The sequence below is a fragment of the Pleurodeles waltl genome, chromosome 5, assembly GCF_031143425.1.
Source record: "Pleurodeles waltl isolate 20211129_DDA chromosome 5, aPleWal1.hap1.20221129, whole genome shotgun sequence".
NCBI lineage: Eukaryota > Metazoa > Chordata > Amphibia > Caudata > Salamandridae > Pleurodeles > Pleurodeles waltl.
The window spans coordinates 1,873,981,304-1,873,999,132 of record NC_090444.1 but is presented as its reverse complement, the minus strand read 5'-3'; the positions used below and the strand labels follow the sequence as shown (position 1 = coordinate 1,873,999,132).

Below are 17,829 nucleotides of genomic sequence, written 5' to 3'. Positions count from 1 at the left end.
CCTCTCCTTGCTGCCACAATTGGTGCTTTGCCCTGCAGCCGCCCTTCACTTGCACCACTTTGTAGCTGAACTTTAGAATTGTCAGGCTCGTCATCCGAGCTTATGCTCACCTGAGATCATTCTCTCCGTAATTCTGCTTGCCCTTCACGCCCCACCCCAGACACCCGCTGCACATCTGGGTATGGCTGAGTCCTTGTTCATCGACTGTTCACTTGGATCATCCGCCCTTGCCTCATCCACTGCTTCATCTAATGCTCACTCATGAATGAGCTGCGTGGGTCCATTGAGGCAGTCCCGTGCATTGGACGGCACAGTTGGTAGCCAGGATCACTGAGAAAGGGCCACTCCAGTGCTCATTCAGGCAGTCTCTGTGGACATGCTTGTAAATAAACACCCAGTTGTTCGCATTCAAACCATGGCGGAGTGTGCCTTTGATGTCTTCCGTAGCTGCAGCCACCTGGTAAGAGACAGATTTTCACCACATCAGCTATGATCACTTCATGAGGCGACTCTCCTGTCTTTCTGTTCAGAGTACTTCTCATATTCATTACCACGAGGGGAACTCCATCTGTCAACTTTAACCCTGTCGAAACACAATCTTTTGCCAGCTTATTCTTGAGAGTACCATTAGTTCGCTCCACTACACTTGAGGACTGAGGTCGATAGATACGCTGAAAGCTTTGCTTGATTTTAAAAGCTGCATAGATTATCTGTAACATTCCATTTCTGATGCAAGTGCCACGATCAGTCTCAATAGAAGTTGGGAGACCAAACTACCAAACTATGGGATACTCTCTCAACAACAGTTTGGCAACTGTAAGGCTATCTGCCCTGATGGGAAATTCTTCGACTTTTATTGAGAACAGGCAAACTATTACCAAGATATCATTTAAGCCATTGCAATGGTGCATCTTGATAAAGTCTGCCTGTACCATCATAATTAGACCTTCTGATATGCCACTGTGGTTCATGGTGGTAACAGTCTTCTTACTCTGATTGTTAAACGGCAAATTAAACCATACACATCTTCAGCAACATGTTGAAATCCTGTATTTTTTCAGTGTGTCTTAAACACCTAACCAAACTATTGCTTCCTGCATGAGTTTGATTATACATACATTTACACAGGCGTTGTAACATGCAGTGCACACCCAGATGCCGATGAGTAAACTGTTGACAGGATCAATGGACAAATTTCCATCAGAACTAACTTCCTTTGTGGGATAATCATTACTACTGAAATCACTTTGTCTTTTCTCAAGTAAAACTTCTTTGGTAAGCCGTGATCTTTACAACTGCTCCTTTGTTCAACCATCCTCGATCTTTCAACAATACAGCAGGGTGAGATACTCGAACATTCTGCACGGTGCTGGAAATTGGATCCTTCTTTGCATACTCGATGTGGTCTTTTGATTAAAACCGGATCACCAATATCACAATTGTAGGAAAGTCCTCCTTTTCACCCTGGTCACCCCCACACTTTTTGGACAGGTACTGGTGGTTACTGACTCTTGGCTGTGCCATGGGTCCTGCTTACCAGTCCCAGGGCCTGTGCTCAGCGTAAAGTGGATATGCAAATTAGACTAATTATAATTGGCTATGTCAACCTACCTATAAGTCCCTGATATATGGTAGGGCATGTAGGTTTACAGACCTTCCATAGGTGCACTGCTGTGGTGACCAGGGTCATTTTAAAGGCAGGCCTGCCTTGCTGGCTGCTTTTAAATTAAAGTTACATACAAATTCGACTTTGGAATTAAAAGTAGTTCCAAAGTCTTAAACTACTTTATTTTTACATGTCACCCGTAAGGTGTGCCCTAGGTGCCCTTAGGGTTGGGTGCTATGTAACTATAAGCAGGGACCTTATGAAAATGTTTTATAAACAGTGGTGAGGGAAAAATAGCCAATTTGTTTTTCCCTCACTATAGTGAATGGGCTCCATAGGCTAAAATGGGGAGACTTTATTTTTCATTAAGAAAGACCCAAAAGGAGCTACCTATTTCAAGTTTGGTATCAAACTGATTGTTATAATAAATCCAACAACTTGCCATTGTTGAAATTAATATAACTAGTTCAGGGAAAGAGTTTTAGAACTCCACCTGAAAGTTGCCAACTTCAGCTCTGTAGTGCCCTTCTCTGATTGGCCAGCCTCTCGCAGCCTGGCCAGGCAGCCTTGATGGGGTGTGAAGTGTCCTGGGATGAAAACAGAGAAAGTACCTAGGGGAGGAGATCTGCCTGAGCAGATGGTGAAACGGAAAGGGGGAGAGCAACCAAACTGGACTTCAAAGGAGGGAAGGACATTTGGAGCAGCTCAGGGCCTCCCCCATTTCCTCCAAACCCAGGCAACCAGGTGCCCTCTTGATTAGATTAGGAGAGGACAGGAAAGGGGTGTGTTAAGGAATTTAAGCCACACCAGTGGACGGACTCAGCTAGACCTAACTCCTAAATAGAATTCTGCCATTTTGGATTTTGAAAGAATGTTGCTCCCTTGGATTGATTTTTGCCACACTTCCCAGGAAGTGGTCATCCGAGAGCGTGGTGGCCTGCCTGTGATTGGACAGTTGCCCCCCCTGCCTTCCACCCCAGGAGCAAAGAATAATATGGCAGAGCTGCACCCACACCTCAGATCCCTACAAGGAACAACGTCAGAAGAAGAAGGACGGCCTTGCTGGACCCCTGACCTGCACCTGGACACAGCATTCTGAAGGACTGCACCAGCTGCACACCTGGGCTTCACCACAAGAAAAGTTGGCTTCAACTGTTTCAAGAAAAGACTCCCTGTTTGCTACAGGTAGAAAATAACTAACCAGAGTCCCCTGCATCAAACCCTAAAGAAACTGATCAGCTGACCACTGTCCAGTGGTCAGTTTGGATTTGAGCCAGGTGCATTCTGGCAGTTGGAGTCCTAACCCTCCAGAAGCAACTCGGAGCTCCTGGAACCTTGGCGGTGAGCTGTGGACTCCTAGAAGACATTCAAAGACCTTCTGGAAGAAGATCCAGAAGTTTAGAGAATATTGGAGAACTTTTGGAAAAAAAGCTCCGTAAAGGGACCGCCCCTTCGTCATGAGTCAAGCCGGCTTACGTCGACCGCAACCCGGCCTAACTTGCAAGTTCGCACCACTGGAAAGCTCTGGAGCCCCAAACTTCCAGGATTTTACCAGGGGCTCATAGAGAGGTAATCCAACAACGTCGACTCAAAATCGGCTTGCTGTGGAAGGTCATCCGAGAGAAAAAGTTCCAAAAAATGTGACAAAGTACGAACCTCAAAAGTTGACTGGGACTTCCCACGCATCATATCCAGGGACGTTGGATCCAATTTCAACTTCGGCACAGATGAAGATTTCTGTACCAAAAAATCGTCTAAGTCTGAAGGTAGAATTCTTCACCGAGGCCTCCTCCGACACATATCGGATTGGGAATTTGTCCCGGTGAGAAAAATCTTCAAGAAAAAGACCAAGTCCGAAGGTAAACTTTTGACCGAGGCCTCCCGCTTGCTGTAGCTGAGCGTTGCTCCATCCCGGTCGGCCTCAAATTTTGACTTTGCCCCGTTCGAGGTGCAACCAGATATCCTGAGTGGCGGTTTTAGTTTCTTAGAGTTAAAAAACATTTATTCTTTAAAAATTCATATCTCTGAACCCCTTATTCGATTTTATTCCCTTTAGTGTCAAATTAAATTACAAATATTTTCTATTTGTATAAATTGGTGTTGGATTTTTAAACTGTTCCCTGTGTTTTATTTAATTACTGTTTTGTGATATTTGAATGCTTTACACACTTTGGGCCTGATTACAACGTTGGTAGAGGCGTTTACTCTGTCCCAAATGTGACGGATATCCCGCCTGCCATATTACAAGTTCCATTATATGCTATGGAATGTGTAACATGGCGGACAGGCTATCCGTCCCATTTGGGACAGAGTAATGCCCTCCACCAAGGTTGTAATCAGGCCCTTCGTCTCCTAAGTTAAGCCTTGTCGCTCGTTGCCAGACTAACAAGGGTTGGGCTGGGGTTACTTTATTGAGACCTAGCTGGACCTAGTTGGGGGGAGTAACCTACTGCTAAGTGTAGGTACTTACCTGCCCTTACCAATAATCCACTTTCCAACAATAATCCTTTGGTTTACCTTTAGGTAAAACATCCTTCAACTTTATCTGTCACTGACATTTTCTCTCACACCGCCATCCACATCGGAAAGATTTCTCATTATCTCCTTCAATTGATGAGTATTTGAAATGTTGTCCCGCCACTCCGGTCTAATGCTTGTTTTTACCTTCTCTACCCTTGAGCAAAAAGGAAGGGGGGGACACTGTGACAGAATGTGGAGTGTTCAAACACCTCTCATTTTTTCCCTTAAATAATTGCCAGCATATGTCAGAACTCACAGCAGTCTGAAGCCTTCCTTTGAAAGATCTTTTTGACTTTTACACTAGAGCAGTGGTTCCCAACCTTTTGACTTCTGTGGACCCCCACTTTATCATTACTGGAGCAAGGGACCCCCACTGGCTCTTTATTGGAATCCGGGGACCCCCCACTGAGCCATTACTGAAAGTGGGGGACCAAATCTATTAATATTATTTTTTTTTTAAAGCAGCCACGGACCCCCTAGGGAGGCTTTGCGGACTCCCAGGGTTCCCCGGACCACAGGTTGGGAACCACTGCACTAGACTGTGGTAAATAATTTAAAATACCTCTGAATTTGCCTTGTAAGTTAAATAAATAATAAAAAAGGAAAGAGACGGGGTCCGAGACGTAGAGAATAATCGGGATTTATTCAATAACTCGAGTTAAGGGAGAGCTCCTTCACCAAGCGGGTTAGGGAGTAGTCTGTCTTACTTCGCGCAGCATAGGGCTTTTATACATTTTTCTACTACATGCAAACAAATGGCAGAGGTTCAATCATTTTCCACTAGTTAGGTATAAAAACATTTGTATGCCTCAGGGGAGAGGAGTGGGAGATTGCTTACAAACAAAAATGTGCAAACAGCTGAGGCGTATAATAGTGTGTAGTAAATGGCAGGTATGACCTTGTTCCAATTGCAGGTTATTCCGTGGAAATTAGTTTTTCTCAAAATTGGCTTAACCGCAGGTATGTGGCCGGTCTGGTATTCGGCCTTAGGCATATTACACGATGTAGCTGCTTTCAAGCTGCATCTTTTTCTGCCTATTTCCTCTGCGATGGGGTGTTTAAAGCACTCACAAAATGGATGCCATATTCAATATGGTTGTCCTGATGTCAAAGGAACAGTGGTTGCACGAAGGGTGAGAAACTATTTTTCCACAAGACCATTGGCAGCCAGAAAATACAGACGTGTCCTTTCAAGCTTGATATTATAGCCGGGGCTGCTCCTCTGCTATGGCGGAGGAGTGTCACCCCCAACCCCTGCCAGCAGCAGGAGCTGCTAAACTTTTATAGTAAAAACATAATGAACTCTGTTTATTATGCTTTTACTATAAACATGGGCAGGGCCACGGGCGCAATGGGCACGGAGGGGAGTGCACAGCACTGAGCACTGACCCTCAGTGCGCATGTATGTTTGGACAGCCGTCTCGGGCCGGTCACACACACATGCGCACAAGCGCTCTCTAGCCCGGCACTGTGTTGCCGGGTTGGAGAGAGCAGGCAGAGGCTCGCAGTCTGCCTGGGAGTGCCCTGACTGGGCGTTCCGTCCAATCGTTCCAAAGCTTTCATGCTGCCAGCAGCATGAAACCTGCGATGCGACTGGGCGCAGGGTGGGCTGGGAGCCTGTGCCTGCAATGACGGACAGAACTGATGGAGCGGCCTGAAACAAAGCTACGTTTTATTTATTTTTGGAGGGTTCCCCCCAACTCTTCTCTCCACGTGACGCCTTGTCCCTTTTCTGTCCTGCGTGCCGCGCCTGTATTACACCGTCCCAAAAAATCTAACCTTTTTTTTTTTAAATAGAAATAGTTCCGTTATCTCAAAGAAGAATTTGGGGGTCCGTAAGGTTAAAGGTCTGTGGGGATCCACTCCCGAATGAGTGCCTGCGGGCGTGGTGCTATAGCGCTTTATACCGAGCACCGGCAGGCGCTGCTTGCTTTGTGTATCCAGGGAAGATGGTGGTGCTGAGGGCACAGCAGAGCACCGTTCCGGTGTTTTTCTGATTGTGGGAGTCTCCTTGTTTCTGCTCTGTGTCTCCGCTCCATCTCCCTGCGGTGTCACTTCTCACCCAGGCTTTCTGCTGCTTCCTCATCACGGTTTCATCGGCTCAAGTGAAGAAACAAGAGTGTTGGGTGTAGGTTTCTTCAAAGCCATGAACAGCGCCAGCAGTTGGTGGAGGAACACATCCTAGCACGCGTCCTTGGAGCAGGAATCAGGCAATCTCACTTCTTTTGGCAGCAGAGTAACGGAGCCGCCAAATCACAGCTCGTTGTGCCCCAGGCTGTGATGAAATGAAGGAAAAGAACATTTTGTCCCAGTGACCCTCCACCGTGCATCAGAGAAGGACCACTCTGGACCTTCGTCCCAGTGACCCTCCGCCGTGCATCAGATAAGGACCACCCTGGACCTTCATCCCAGTGACCCTCCGCCGTGCATCAGAGAAGGACCACTCTGGACCTTCGTCCCAGTGACCCTCCGCCGTGCATCAGATAAGGACCACCCTGGACCTTCGTCCCAGTGACCCTCCGCCGTGCATCAGAGAAGGACCACCCTGGACCTTCGTCCCAGTGACCCTCCACCGTGCATCAGATGAGGACCACTCTGGACCTTCGTCCCAGTGACCCTCCACCGTGCATCAGATGAGGACCACTCTGGACCTTCGTCCCAGTGACCCTCCACCGTGCATCAGAGGAGGACCACTCTGGACCTTCGTCCCAGTGACCCTCCACCGTGCATCAGAGGAGGACCACTCTGGACCTTCGTCCCAGTGACCCTCCACCGTGCATCAGATGAGGACCACTCTGGACCTTCGTCCCAGTGACCCTCCACCGTGGATCAGAGAAGGACCACTCTAGACCTTCGTCACAGTGACCCTCCACCGTGTATCAGAGGAGGACCACTCTGGACCTTCGTCCCAGTGACCCTCCACCGTGGATCAGAGAAGGACCACTCTAGACCTTCGTCACAGTGACCCTCCGCCGTGTATCAGAGGAGGACCACTCAGGACCTTCGTCCCAGTGACCCTACACCGTGCATCAGATAAGGACCACTCTGGACCTTCTTCCCAGTGACCCTCCACCGTGGATCAGAGAAGGACCACTCTAGACCTTCGTCCCAGTGACCCTCCGCCGTGCATCAGAGAAGGACCACTCAGGACCTTCGTCCCCGTGACCCTCCGCCGTGCATCAGAGAAGGACCACTCTGGACCTTCTTCCCAGTGACCCTCCACCGTGGATCAGAGAAGGACCACTCTGGACCTTCGTCCCAGTGACCCTCCGCCGTGCATCAGAGAAGGACCACCCTGGACCTTCGTCCCAGTGACCCTCCACCATGCATCAGAGAAGGACCACTCAGGACCTTCGTCCCAGTGACCCTCCGCCGTGCATCAGATATGGACCACCCTGGACCTTCGTCCCAGTGACCCTCCGCCGTGCATCAGAGAAGAACCACTCTGGACCTTCGTCCCAGTGACCCTGCACCGTGCATCAGAGAAGGACCACTCTGGACCGGCGCCACCCCCGGCCGCTGATGCTCCTAAGCAAGTGTCACTGGTTGTGCACCAGACACCCCGGAGTGCCCCCTGTGTGCACAAACACCCGGCACAGGAGACCCCCGTCCGGTCACAACCCACTCCCACCCGCAGGTCTGCAGGAGGGGCTGAGATGGAGCCGGCTCTCTGGTGAACCCCGGGCGAGCGGGACCTTCAGGGCCTTGCTTTATGAGCTCACACACCAGGGATCCTGTGAGGCAATCCAGTCCAGGTCCTCCCACTGATCCACTGATCCAGTTCAGGTCTTCCCACTGATCCACTGATCAACTCCAGGTCTTCCCACTGATCCAGCCCAGGTCTTCCCACTGATCCAGCCCAGCTCTTCCCACTAATCCACTGATCCAGTCCAGCTCTTCCCACTGATCCACTGATCCAGTCCAGGTCTTCCCACTGATCCAGTCCAGGTCTTCCCACTGATCTAGCCTAGGTCTTCCCACTGATCCAGCCCAGCTCTTCCCACTGATCCACTGATCCAGTCCAGCTCTTCCCACTGATCCAGTCCAGCTCTTCCCACTGATCCAGTCCAGGTCTTCCCACTGATCTCGCCCAGCTCTTCCCACTGATCCAGCCCAGCTCTTCCCACTGATCCAATGCAGCTCTTCGCACTGATCCAGTCCAGCTCTTCCCACTGATCCAGTCCAGTTCTTCCCACTGATCCATTCCAGCTCTTCCCACTGATCCACTGATCCAGTCCAGCTCTTCCCACTGATCCACTGATCCATCCAGCTCTTCCCACTGATCCAGCCCAGGTCTTCCCACTGATCCAGCCCAGGTCTTTCCACTGATCCACTCCAGCTCTTCCCACTGATCCAGTCCAGGTCTTCCCACTGATCCACTCTAGCTCTTCCCACTGATCCAGCCCAGGTCTTCCCACTGATCCACTCCAGCTCTTCCCACTGATCCAGTCCAGCTCTTCCCACTGATCCAGCCCAGCTCTTCCCACTGATCCAGTCCAGCTCTTCCCACTGATCCAGTCTAGGTCTTCCCACTGATCCACTGATCCAGTCCAGGTCTTCCCACTGATCCAGTCCAGGTCTTCCCACTGATCCAGTCCAGGACTTCCCACTGATCCAGCCCAGCTCTTCCCACTGATCCACTGATCCAGTCCAGGTCTTCCCACTGATCCAGTCCAGGTCTTCCCACTGATCCAGCCCAGGTCTTCCCACTGATCCACTGATCCAGCCCAGGTCTTCCCACTGATCCAGCCCAGGTCTTCCCACTGATCCAGTCCAGGACTTCCCACTGATCCAGCCCAGGTCTTCCCACTGATCCAGCCCAGGTACCACTGATCCAGCCCAGGTCTTCCCATTGATCCAGCCCAGCTCTTCCCACTGATCCACTGATCCAGCCCAAGTCTTCCCACTGATCCACTCCAGGTCTTCCCACTAATCCACTGATCCAGTCCAGGTCTGTCTCCTCCTCCAAGGGGCGACCTCCTGGTCCTTCCTGGGCCCGGGCAGCACCCATTTTCTTCAACCATGACCTTTGCAGCTAGGATGGCTTGTTTGTGGTCTTTCTACGTGGAAACAACTCTGCATCCTCCAGCACGCCGTGGGACATCTTCTGACCAAAGGAGACGTTCCTGGCACCTTCCGTTGTTGCAGAGTCTTTGGCTTCTTCCACCCGGAGGCAGCCATTTTGCACCTTTTTCCGGGGTTTAGTGGGCTCCTGCCCCCCCCTGGACACTTTTGTGACTCTTGGACTTGGTCCCCTTCCTTTGCAGGTCCTCAGGGCCAGGAATCCGTCTTTAGTGCTTTGCAGTCAGTTGTTGTCTTTGCAGAATCTCCTACCTCGACTTTACTGTCTTTCTGGGGTAGTAGGGTAACTTTACTCCTACTTTTCAGGGTCTTGGGGTGGGGTATCTTGGACACCCTTAGTGTTTCCTTACACTCTCAGCGACCCTCTACACACTACACTAGGCCTGGGGTCCCTAAGTGGTTCTCATTCCACTTTTGGAGTATATGGTTTGTGTTGCCCCTAGGCCTATTTCTCCCTATTGCATTCTATTATATTCTACAGTGTTTGCACTACTTTTCTAACTGTTTACTTACCTGATTTTGGTTTGTGTGTATAATTTGTGTATTTTACTTACCTCCGAAGGGAGTATATCCTCTGAGATATTTTGGCATATTGTCACTAAAATAAAGTACCTTTATTTTTAGTAACTCAGAGTATTGAGTTTCTTGTGGTATAGTACTATATGATATAAGTGGTATAGTAGGAGCTTTGCATGTCTCCTAGTTCAGCCTAAGCTGCTCTGCTATAGCTACCTCTATCAGCCTGAGCTGCTAGAACACCTCTATTCTACTAATCAGGGATAACTGGACCTGGCACAGGGTGTAAGTACCACAAGGTACCCACTATAAGCCAGGCCAGCCTCCTATAGCCAGACCTTCGCCATTCCAGGTCATGAGATGCACATGACTCAGGAAGGCCCAGCAAAAGGTGCAGTGAAATTTACAAAACGTCAGGCATTAGCGGTGATGCTGTTGTCTGTGGGTCCCCGTAACATTGCTGGATCAGCATCAAGATTGTGGCGCCAGTCCGGCAGCGTTAAAGTGTAGCGCCACAACAGCGTCACAACTTCTGAGGCTGCTGTGCACACTTTGTGCCATGCAGCACTGTACTGTAATACAGCGCTCCCATGGCGCCATTAGGGGTGCGCAGGACGAGGCAAGAAAACTGGCGCGTCAACCATGATGCACCAGTTTCTTGTAAATGAGCCCTTCAGTTCTCTTGTCTCCAGGGTAAGAAGCTCTCTTCTCTTCTCTAAGGGTAAGATGAGTTAGTCTTGGCATTGAGTTCTCTTCACTCTAGGGTACGATGAGTTTGTCTTGGTGTTAAGTTCTCTTCTCTCCAGAGTGGGCCGAGCTTGTCTTGGCATGAAGTTCTCCTCTCTCCAGGGTAAGAACAGTTATTCTGGGCATTAAGTTTTCTACTCTCCAGGGTAAAATGGGTTTGTGTGCCATTAAATTCTTATCTTTCCAGGGTAAGATGAGTTTGTCTTCCATTAAGTTCTTCTCTCTCCATGGTAAGATGGATTTGTGTGATATTATGCTTGCTTCTTTCCAGGGTAAGATCAGCTTGTCTTGGCATTGAGTTCTCTTCTCTCTAGGATAAGATGAGTTAGTCTTGGCATTGAGTTCTCTTATCTCAAGGGTAAGATGAGTTTGTCTTGGAATTGAGTTCTCTTTTCTCAAGGGTAAGATGAGTTTGTCTTGGCATAACGTTCTCTTCTCTCCAGAGCGGGGCGAGCTTGTCTTGCCAATATGGTCCAGATTTAAAAGGACCTATCACTACAGGAGCATCACTTTTAGTGACGCTTTGGTGGCACTATGCCGTATTTACAAGGTGGCGTTGAGCCACTTTTTGTGGTTTAATGCCACTTTGTAAATATGGCCCCTTCACATGCAGCATTGTGCGTGTAAGGGGAGTGCAATGGGTGTTGCTGTGGGTGTGCCACAGCAACACCCATTGCATTTGGCGCTGCCCTAGATTTACGAGTTTTCATAAACCTGAGGCAGTGCCAAAATCTAACGTCACCCAAGGGGTGGCATTAGAGTGGCGCAACGAGGAGAAACGCTTTAATTTCTCCTTGTTGTTTTGCTCTTTCTATGTGTATTGCATTCTGCAGCACACACAGGAGGAAATCACCATTGAAGATTGTTTTTTGTGCAGGAACGTGTCCCTTCTTGCACAAAAACAATCTCCCCCACACTGCAGGCATCCTTGCACCATGGCGGCTACATTGATCCTGGGCAGAAAATTTTGCACCGGTTCAGGGGGCAACACAGTGGTACGCCATATTCGATTAAACACGGCGCATCTCTGCATTGTGAAAATGACAGAGAGCGACGTCGCCAAATGTGGTGCAGTGTCGCGCTCTGTCGTTTCCTTTTAAATATGGGAGTAAGCTCTCTTCTTTCCAGGATAAGGTGAGTTTGTCTTGGCATTAAGTTCTCCACTCTCCAGAGTGAGACAAGCTTGTGTTGGCATTAAGTTTGGCATGAGTTTGTCTTGGCATTGAGTTCTCTTTTCTCCAGGGTAAGATGAGTTTGTCTTGTCATATTAAGTTCTCTTATTTCCAGAGTGGGAGGAGCATATCTTGCCATTAAGTTCTCTTCTCTCCAGGGTTGATGAGTTTGTCATGGCATTAAGTTCTCTTCTCTCCTGAGTGGGAAAAGGTTGTCTTGACATGACGTTCTCCTCACTCCAGGGTAAGATGAGTTTGTCTGGCATTAAGTTCTCATCTCTCCAGGGCAAGATGAGTTTGTCTTGACATTACTGTCTCTTATCTCCAGGGCAAGCTGAGTTTGTCTTGGCATTAATTTCTCTTCAATCCAGAGTGGGACAAGCTTGTCTTAGCATTAAGTTCTCTTCTTTCCAGGGTAAGAGGAGCTTGTCTTGGCATTGCATTCTCTTCTCTCTAGGGTAAGATGGGTTTGTCTTGGTGTTAAGTTCTCTTCTCTCCAGGGTACGATGAGTTTGTCTTGGCATCAAGTTCTCCTCTCTCCAGGGTAAGAGGAGTTTGTCTTGGCATTAAGGTCTCCTCTCTCCAGGGTAAGATGAGTGTGCTTTGGCATTAAGTTCTCTTCTTTCCAGGGTAAGATAAGTTTGTCTTGGCATTAAGTTAGCTTCTCTCCTGGGTAATATGAGTGTGTCTTGTCATTAAGTTGTCCTCTCTCCAGAGTGGGACAAGCTTGTGTTGGCATTACGTTTGGCATGAGTTTGTCTTGACAAAGCTCTTCTCTCTGCGGCGTAAGATGCATTTGTCTGGGATGGGTCATGATATGGTCTGCGGCGGTCTACTGGCGTGGCGCTGCTGCTGGAAGCAGCGCCACCTTACCGCCGTCCGCCGCCATGACTGTAGCCGGAATTCTGCCAGCCTTCTGGTGGAATGCCGGCTATGGTCATAATATGACGGACAGTAGATAGCCCCGGCGACGGTGTTGTGGCAGCAGTTGCAGCGGCAGTAGGTGGTCATTACCGCTAAGGACATAATGAGGACCTAAGTTCTCTTCTCTCCAGGCAAAGATGAGTTTGTCTTGGTATGAAGTTCTCCTCTGTCCAGGCTAAGATGAGTTTGTCTTGGCATTAAGTTTTCTTCTCTCCTGGGTAAGTTGAGTTTGTCTTGGCATTAAGTTTTCTTCTCTCCTGGCTAAGATGAGTTTGTTTTGGTATTTAGTTCTCTTCTCTCCTGGGTAAGATGAGTTTGTTTTGGGATTTAGTTTTCTTCTCTCCTGGGTAAGATGAGTTTGTCTTGGCATTAAGTTTTCTTCTCTCCTGGGTAAGTTGAGTTTGTCTTGGCATTAAGTTTTCTTCTCTCCTGGCTAAGATGAGTTTGTTTTGGGATTTAGTTTTCTTCTCTCCTGGGTAAGATGAGTTTGTTTTGGCGTTAAGTTCTCTTCTCTCCTGGGTAAGATGAGTTTGTTTTGGCATTTAGTTCTCCTCTCTCCAGGGTAAGATGCATTTGCCTTGGCTTTAAGTTCTGTTCTTTCCAGGGTAAGATGAGTTTGTCTTGGCTTAAAGTGCTCCTCTCTCCAGGGTAAGATGCATTTGTCTTGGCATTAAGTTCTGTTCTTTCCAGGGTAAGATAAGTTTGTCTTGGCGTTAAGTTCTCTTCTCTCCAGAGTGTACGAGCCTGTCTTGATACTTAAGTCTCTTTCTCTCTTCTTCTAGGGTGACCGTTGGAGCTCCTCATTTTCCGGCAGACACCAGAGCCTGACCTTTCGGCGATGCCTGTCCCTGTCAGATGTTTCAACGGGAGGTGGAGTCGGAGGACTATGCAGGAGCCCCTGCCAATGCTGCACAAGAGTCTCTGTATATTTTCTTGATGCCCCTGTCATGTGTCTATCAGCATTAATACACGTCTAGATTCCATGTACTCCCAGCTTGTCATTTGCATTTTATTTGTTCAATTTGCCAAGGGTTGGAAAGCTAGAGAGGGAAAGAACACAGTAACAATGGCATGGACTGGGCAGAGCTTGCTGGGAGGCGAGAGGAGAGATTATTCAATGGCAAAGCTTTCAGGAGGGTGGGTGGAGGCACAGATGCTGAAACAAAGCCCGCTTGAGGGTCCTAGGAGTGTGTCCCGGGACACGGTATGTTAGCGAACCATGGACGATTATAAATTGGGACAGACCATGTCAGAGGATCATGCAACAATATGTAGTCGGAGACGGCATGCTGAAGGTCCTGAAGGAAATATACACAAAACAGTTATATAAAGTGCCCATAAGGGAAAGATCCAGAACAAAAAAAATTCTTACGTGCTCTTACAGTTCTGATGGTTGAATCATTTCCCGTCATCAAGGTGGGAGTCCCATGGTAACCACGGAAGCAGTATGAGAGCATCATAGGAGTATAATGCCACAAAATACTGTCACTTTAGTAGCCTTATCACCTCATTTGTAAAGACCCAAAGTCTAGCCAATGAGGTGAGAGTGCCTTGGTGGTCATGCGTCAGAGGGCCCCTCACCCCTGGGTTCCAGCACGACTCAGAAAAACTTTTCACATTACAGATGGGTTAATAAGCAATGGCTCCAATTTATCTGAAAAGATGAAGTGCCGGTGGTCTCACCACCTCAGCCAAACAATCGTGTTCAATCAATCAATCATGGTCTTGTGCAGCGCACTACTCACCCACAGGGTCTCAAGCCTCTGAGGAGTGACCCCACAGATCAGTGGAAGAGCCATGCCTTGAGCTCCTTCCTGAACTGAGGTAGCGATGACGACTGTCTGAGGTGCGGCGTTGAGTGCAGGGAGCTCCTCCTCGGATGTCGGCACTCTCACATGAAGAGCACTCATACCAACTCTCTCCCCATACAGTGTGCCATGACGGTCTTTTCCAGCAGACATGACACTCTCGTTTAACAGAAGGTCATCGCTGCTGCCACTCATCTCAAGGTACCTCATTTTGATAATGGGTATTGTCAGGAACCCCTTTCAAAGGGCCAAGGGGCACACAGGGGCTACGGGGCCCGACCATGGTGGTTGAGAACTTTCACTCTTGGGCCCACATTTATCACAGATTTGCGCCGCCCGTGCATCACACAACGGGAACAAGTGCAACACACAAACTTGAATGATATTTACCAAGCCGCACCTTGTGTGGCTCTGTGACACTTTATAAATGTGGAGTAACACGAGGCAGCACATGTTGCTGCCTTGCATTACTCTTCCGCAGGGAGGCTTTACATTAGTGGCTCAGGGGTGTTCCCACGCACCCACCCATGGATTTTGGCGCAATCCCAGATGTAACAATAATGGTAGACCTGAGAATGCTACGCATCCACAGATGAGCCGTAACAAAGAGAAGTATCTGCTTGTCCTCATTATTTCTTCTTTCTACACATTCTGCTTTCTGTAGCACACATAGAAAGGGAATTGTTTTGTGCAGGAAGGTTTCCCTCCTGCACAAAAACAATCCTTCCTGCAACGCAGGCACCCTTGCACCATGGCACACTAGGCAGCACATTATGCACCACTGCAGGCAGAGAGTGGCACTGAGCCGTATAATGTTAAATAGGGACATTCCTGCCCAGTGCAGCAAGGTGGCTTACTGCCTTGCATGAACATTTGATAAATGTGCCCCTCGATGTCCCGGGGACCAGCCTACTATGGATCCCAAGTAAGTGGGCCAAATATCCCTTGTCCACTTGACCCTCAGTGGTAGTTATGGAGCAGCAGTCAAGCTTTCCCTCGGCGGGGGAGGGGAGGAGGAAATAAAAACAGTTTATTGAGCACAACCCATGACTCAAAGTGCACTGATCAATGTCAATTTAATCAGTCTCCAGCCAAATACTTGCTTTAATGAGAAAACAATTATTTTATTTCTAACTCTGCACATTCGAAGGTATAACGACATTCATTACAATGACACATTCGCCTTGAAGTTGGAACCTTAGCTTTAGTTGGGCAAATCCCTGTTCCACCAGCTTCCATGAAAAATGGGCAGGGTTATTCCCCATTCACAAGTAGCCACATCCAGGGAAAGCCTACTACTAGGTCGTACCCAAGAGCTTGCTCCCCTTTGTCTCTTTAGGAATTTAATCAGAAGTGTCTACGGTTTCGCAGCACTGTCAGCAGTGAGTCCCATGGGGCCCAATTGGCCCAATTCAAGTCTTACCCACTCTTGAAGCACTGACGCATTCAGCGTTGCATCAAGTGCCCTGACCGAGGGTACCCAAGAGTTCTCACCCTGTTCGGAGAAGTCACCCAGCTGGCGGCACCCGGGGCAGTGCTCAGGAGGCAGGGGTTCTCTTTTTAGATGATGCTGCCAGCTTCCCAGTAATCGGAGATGCTCCCAGCCTGCGAAGATGTGGTAAGTGAAACCTCCCTACACAAGGGAGGGAAATCTAGTCCTTCAGCTCCTGACTGGAGCCCAGCAAAGGTACAAAGTCATCTGCGGCATGCTCTACAGTCCTCAGGGGTCAGTCAGGGTTAGTTCCCACTGTGCTGGCTCAACCCCCGGAACAAAGGCTCATTCTTTCTTTGGTCAACAGCAAAAACCTTCCTGGCAGAATCAGTACCAGCAGCCCCTCCCAGCCCATGGGGTTGCCGAGGTACTTTACACATCAAGCACTGACTCCTTCTGTGTAATCACCTCCTCTGCTGCGGTTACGAGTCTTGGCTCTTTAGTTGCAGTAACTTCAGAGATGGCCACCACTTGCATACAGGGTCACCGCTGGAGAGGCTGGCTCAGTGTATGGTGTACACCTGTGGTGTGGCACCCTAAACTGAGTCCAGGCAACCCTTAGTGATAGTGTTTGGGCATCCAGATACCAAAAGGTCTCTAGGGGAAGCTGTGGTGAGCAATTAAAGCTTATCTAGGAGTGTAAAGCACTTGCAATACCACAATAGTCAGTCAGTAACTATCACACAAGGAAGACCCGCACAGGTGTTGCACAAACAAAGCGTTCTTCGTTACATTACTATTATACTAACATTGGTATATCTCCACTTGGAGATATCTACACACAGAATATACACGTAGAAACAAACAGGAGTAGCATAGAAATATATGGGACCCTATTGGGGGGAGGGAACCACATACTAAGAAAGTGATAGATGTGCGGAGGTTCCAAAACAAGTGAAGTGTGCTACAATCCCAGGGACTGGATGAGACAGAAATGACCAGAAGTAAAGGCACCTGGGTGCAGAGTGGTTATTGAGCCGGGTGTCCCGTGGGCTCTCACAGGACTGTCACTGTTGGAATTTTATGGATTCAGGACCCTTCCCAGTAGACCTACAGGAAACCAGTTGCACAAAGAAGGTTGGATAGTACCCTCACCCATGGGTACCCAGAAGATTGGAGTACCTAGACCAGGTAATCGAGGTGCAGAGGGGTGAAGTAACGTCAGAAACCCATGGGCCAGGTCGGTGCAACCCAAAGGTGGATTCCGGACATGAAGAACCTGAAGAAGAAGGGGACAATGTACAGACCACTCGGGGATGTCCAGGTGGTGCAGGTAGGCAATGCCCATTCTCTTGGAGGTGAAGTTCCTGCAGGTCGGTGAAGGAGGAAGTCCAGCTACTGAGTCCAGTGGAGGCAGGAGATACTTGGAGTCACCCACAAGCTGTCCCATGTCGTTCTCCAAATTGTAGGAGGGTCAGTGGCCAGCAAGGCCACCAACAAGCCTTGACAAATGCAAATAGTTGCTGCAAGGAAGAATGTAGGTTTTTGAGACCAGCAAGGTCCTAGTGTCTCGACCCTTGGAAGAGAGTCAAGGCAGGGCTTCAGCAGGGGTGAAAGCCAGACAGAGTCAGTGGAGCCCACACAAGAGACCCACTTGTAGCAGGCATAAGGAGTCGCAGGAAGGCCTCAGCAGCACAACAAAAACGAAGTCCCACGTCGCAGGAGCTGCAGAATGGAAACTGATATTTAAGTTGCAGAGTGCTGGGGGCTGGATCTTCTTGGAGCCTGGAAATCTCCTGGAGGAAAAGCCAACAAGCCTTGGCAGGAACAACAGTCATGGTGCACAGGGGTACGGTTTCAGTGGCTGCAGCAAGGGCCCACCATCTCCCTAGTTGGTCAGAAGACAAGGGAGACCCAGAGAGGAACACAGAACCATCACCTGTGTTGTGGAGCCTTCTGATGTCCGTGGGACAGCAGGATCCACCAGCCAGTCGTTGTCATCTTGAGGTGCCTGCAAATGCA

At 49.0% G+C, this 17,829-nt stretch overlaps 1 long non-coding RNA gene across 1 annotated transcript in view; it reads left to right on the top strand.

The window, feature by feature from the left end:
• LOC138297451 (uncharacterized) overlaps positions 1-13,545 on the top strand; it is a 91,790-nt gene extending 78,245 nt beyond the window's left edge. Inside the window, exon 3 of the long non-coding RNA XR_011204112.1 lies at positions 13,350-13,545. This is a non-coding gene — a long non-coding RNA (uncharacterized lncRNA). The remainder of the gene's footprint in view (positions 1-13,349) is intronic.
• The last annotated feature ends 4,284 nt before the right edge of the window (positions 13,546-17,829 follow it).